Raw genomic sequence first — 5,062 nt, forward strand, 5'->3', positions numbered from 1 at the left:
TTTAACTGACTGAGCCACCCAGGCCGCCCCTCCTTCTAATTTTTTTAAAGGTGTATTTTTAAGTAATTTAGGTGAAACATATTGTCTGAATATATTTTAAGAAAACTTCAGGGGTGGGGTAGAGATGAAATGAATATGACAATACGTTAATAACTGCTACGTTTTCGGGGTGCCTGGGTGGCTCAGTCGGTTAAGCGCCCGACTTCAGCTCGGGTCACCATCTCACAGCTCGCCAAGAGTTCGAGCCCTGCGTTGGGCTTGCTGCTATCAGCGAGGAGCCCGCTTGGGTCCTCTGGCCCTCCCTCTCTCTGCCCCTCCCCTGCTCATGCTCTCTCTCTCTCTCTCCCTCAAAAATAAATAAACATTAAAAAAAATAACTTAAATTTTAGTGATCAATACATGGAAGTTCCTTATACTATTTTGCGTATTTGTCAGAAATTTTCCATAATAAAAAGAAAAAGCAAAAATATTATTCAACCATTAAAAAAAGGTCGGACGTGGTGTGTTAAGTCAGGGTACGCTCAGTACCCAGCGTCCAGAAGGCAGCCCAGGAACAGACCAACAGCTTTCTAGGAGTCTGGAGAAGAAAGCGGTCTTGGCCTGGGGAGGGACTTGGTGAACGCAACAGAAAGGTGCACGGGCAGAAAGAACGGAGGGTCTGAGCAGAGCCTGGACAAGTGTCAGTTTAAAGGCACACTCACCTCCACGCTTCTCCCACGTGGGCTGCAGGAGAGATGCTGGTGAGTCTGACACTCAAAGGTGCCCGAGCCTCATTGCCTAATTTGATATTAAAAGTCCACTCACAGTTGGTCCAGAGAGTGAACCCAGAGCCTGACCTCCCACGGTGCACGGTGCACCGCGTGAGCTCCCAGCCGCCGCCGAATAATCAAAGCTAATTACAAACACAAAGGGACGCTCATTTGCAAAGAAATGACCCACAGCTACTTGTTGCACCATCAGAGGTCAACTCAGTCCAACCCAATTAGTACTTTCCCCGTGAGATTCCTGACCTCCAAGCCCATCCCAACAGCAGGCTCTAGCTGGAGCCAGCGTAAAGCCACCCAGAAGCCTTTGAAAGCCCGAGGAGTATGTTTTTCTCTCAAGCTCAATGTTGACCTTTTTTTTTTTTTTAACCCGGCCCTTATCCCTTCAGAACAAATTCAGTGGGTCCACATCAAACAAAACAACAGCAGAATGGATGATGTTGCCATTTATCTGCTCTGACTAATGCAGTTCCTGATTTCCCTTCCAAATTAAATGCGTTTCGCTTAGTACATTTTCAACAGACGTTACTCATCTGCTCGATTAATGAGTTTGCGGTGAAAGCGTACTTTGGTAGCAATTTGAAACAAAAGCACCTTAACGTGCCTGAGGCTTTGCTTTTTCCTTGTCTCTCTATATCTTAGCCTCTCTTCCTCCCTCTCCCTCCCAAGGGCAAATGCATCACAGTAGTGAGGACGGGGAAGCTGGAATTGGCTGAGGGTTCTCTTCTGTGTCACTACACTACATTAGGAATAAAACCTTCCACTTAAACACTTAAATGAAAACATCGAGAAACTAATTTACTATTTGCAATCACATGATTTAAGCCGAAGCTGCCTTAATTTCCTTCCCATTTTGCTTCATATTCACTGTGAGCACACACTAGATTGGTCTATGAAAAGGCTGTCTTCGAATCACAACACTTAAGACCTCTTTCATTTTCTTTTTGATTAAATAATTGAAATTCCTGTCAGGGCCTGCACTTTACTGACGCACAGATTTGGTGTGTGAGGATAAAGACCACTTTTTGTCTGCTGCCTGGGTCTTAAAAGCCAGCGGGCTTTCCTTCACTGAGGGCCTGGACCCACGCTATTCACCCATTTCGCAGAAACGTTCTGGGCCCATTATGTGATTGTTCGAGACAAATTATGGAAAGCGTCTCCTCTCGTTTAACCATCCCTATTCATCTGGAGGCTTCTGCTAGGCTGAAAAGAGCTGAGCTAACTTCATCCACTAGGAAATTAAAAAAAAAGAAAACCCACGTGCACAGCTACACACAGACGCAAAGCACGCAAATATCAAAAAGAAATAAGTCACGGAACACTTCATTCGCTTTAACTAAAGAAACCTGAGGCTATTTACATCCCGTGACGGGCTGTGGCAGGGGCCCAGCATGGCCACGGGCCTCCGGCATCCTTAAGGGTGCGGTAAGTAGATCATCAAGACAAAGTCACCCCCTCTTCATTCCCATCATCTGACGAGCCGGTGACTGAACTGCACAGAAGCAGGTGTTTACGTGGCTCTACCCTTTGAAACTTGTCTCCGTAACATATACACGGCCTTCGGATGTGTGTCCGTGTTTAAATACAAATCACGGGGCAGCTGGGTGGCTCAGTTGGTTGAGCGTCTGACTTTGGCTCAGGTCATGATCTCGGGGTTTGTGAATTCAAGCCCCATATCCTGCTCTCTGCTGTCAGCACAGAGCCCGATGCGGATCCTCTGTCCCCCTCTCTCTCTGCCCTTCCCCTGCTCGTGTGTTCTCTCTCTAAAATAAAAAGATATTATTTATCTTAATAAATGCTTAATAAATAAATAACACACATTCTCTTTTTTTTAATTTTAATTTTTTTTTTTTTTTTTTGAGAGAGAGAGCAAACAGGGGAGGGGCAGAGAGAGAGGGAGTCACAGAATCCAAAGCGGGCTCCAGGCTCTGAACTGTCAGCACACAGCCTATCGTGGGGCTTGAACTCATGAACCAGGCGATCGTGACCTGAGCTGAAGTCAGCTGCTTAACCAACTAAGTCACGCAGGTGCCCCCACACACATTCTCTTTTATAAGGCTGGTCATCAGATACACCTGGATGTTCAACACACCTAGCTGGGTGCCCTTGGGTATCTTATCTGTGACCTCCAGGAGCCTCGTGCTCATCTATAAAATGGGGACATAAATAAATGGTCCCTCCTTCCTCTCAGGATGGTGGGGATCTTTAAATAAGACAGTGCCTGGGAAGTGGTGTGTCTAAGCAATCCTGTTATGTGCTTATACGTCTTTACATGTAAATCTACATATGATCGTGTTCACATTCCCCCAAATAGTGTACTTTCAGAGAATGAACAGTCATACCCACATTTTACCCATTAAAAACCAACCAAACAAAAACCTACATCTGAGTACAGGAGAGCCATAGGTCATACACACATGCGCGCACGCACACACACGCACGCACGCACACACACACACACACACACACACATACAGTTGACCCTTAAACAATGGGGGGGCTAGGGGCACCAACCCCCACCCCATGCAGTCACAAATCCACGTATAACTTTTGACTCCCCCAGAACTTAACTACTAACAGCCTACTGTTGACTCAAAGCCTTATCAATAACATAAACCGTTGACTAACACATATTTTACACATCATACGTATTATATACTGTATTATAATAAAGTAAGCGAGAGGAAAAAAATTTAAGAAACTCATAAGGAAGAGAAAATACCTGGACAGTACGGCACTGTATTTACCGAAACAAATCTGCGTGTGGGTGAACCCGTGCACTTACAACCAGTGCTGTCGTGGGTAAGCTGTATAGCGTATTTTTCTTTTAAAAAAAAATGATTATTTATTTTGGAGAGAGAGAGAGAGAGAACATGAGGGAGGTAGGAGCAGAGAGAGAAAGAGAGAGAGAATCTCAAGCAGACTTTGCACTCTCAGCACAGAGCTCAATGCAGGGCTCAAACTCACAAACCGTGAGATCGTGCCCTGATTGGAAATCAAGTCAGACGCTTAATTAACTGAGCCATCCAGGCACCCCTGTATAGTATAAATTTATTGCAGGAAAGGGCCTTAACGGGTATCTGGCCCAACCTCCACCCAAAGTGGGCCTCCCACCTAAAACGTCGGGGACAGTTCAATGACTTCCCCAGAGGAAGCCTCAATTTACTTCTGGATAACCTCTAACTACTGATTCCTGTTCTGACCTCCGGAATCACCTGGAAAACTCTGCTACAGAGAAGCTTTTCCAATATTAAAACACAAACAATAACAACAACGACAACAAAGGCAAACATTTTAAAAGCTCTACTGTTTGCTCTGAGTATTCTCTTACCCAGAACCTGCACAGCCCCTCATCACATAGGAGTTTTACACCCTCTTACAATTTTGGGGTTCTCAACTTTAAAGGGTACCTGCCTTGGAGGACGTGGGAGGCACCGGAAGCAATATGACAGCAGTGGTCGATGAGGTGTTCCCTGAGGGCGCTGGGCTCTACGTGGACCTGGAAGAGGCAGGAGGCAGCACCGGGCTCCTGATGAACTTGGCAACCAGTGAAAAGGCAGTTCATACAGACTTTTTTTTTTTTTGGTTAATGATTTTGAAGATCTCTTTGATGATGATGGTATCCAGTGAGGTATGGTCCAGTGATGCGTGTGGTCACAACTCTGTCACGTATTGGTGTGGTGGATCTCCTCAAAGGACAATTTCAGGGCGCTTGGGTGGCTCAGTCAGTTGAACATCCAACTTCGGCTTAGGTCATGATCTCACAGTTCAAGGGTTTGAGCCCTACATTGGGCTCTGTGCTGACAGCTCAGAACCTAGAGCCTGCTTCGGATTCTGTGTTTCCCTCTCTCTCTGCCCCTCCCCTACTTGCGCTCTGTCTCTCTCTCTCTCTCTCTCTCTTTTTCCCTCTCTCTCAAAAAATAAACATTAAAAAAATTTTTTTTAAATAAAGAACAATTTCAAATGGTTCTAAAGAACTTGTGGACAGTACTTGAAATTAAGAGATGGTTACCCAAGAAAGAGAAGGATGCTTTTAACCCTCTGTGTGAGGCCCACTAGTCTCCGAATGTGACCAACTTTTGTCCTTCAATTAAAAAAAAAAAAAAAATGATGGCATCATTTGCCGGATAAAAATAAGACAAACAAACAAATAAATAAAAATTAAAAAAAATAAAGGGCGCCTGCCTCAACTGCACCTAAAAGTCCAAGTGTGGTCTGATAATGTTGGATAGATATACATATTGAATTTCATTCATTGATTAACTAATTAATCCAACATTTATTGCCAGCAGAAACTA

At 44.7% G+C, this 5,062-nt stretch overlaps 1 pseudogene; it reads left to right on the forward strand.

Annotated features, from left to right (window-relative positions):
• The first annotated feature begins 4,209 nt into the window (after nt 1-4,209).
• Nucleotides 4,210-4,394, forward strand: LOC125147067 (COP9 signalosome complex subunit 9-like; annotated as a pseudogene).
• The last annotated feature ends 668 nt before the right edge of the window (nt 4,395-5,062 follow it).

This window comes from Prionailurus viverrinus, chromosome D1, assembly GCF_022837055.1.
Source record: "Prionailurus viverrinus isolate Anna chromosome D1, UM_Priviv_1.0, whole genome shotgun sequence".
Taxonomy (NCBI): domain Eukaryota; kingdom Metazoa; phylum Chordata; class Mammalia; order Carnivora; family Felidae; genus Prionailurus; species Prionailurus viverrinus.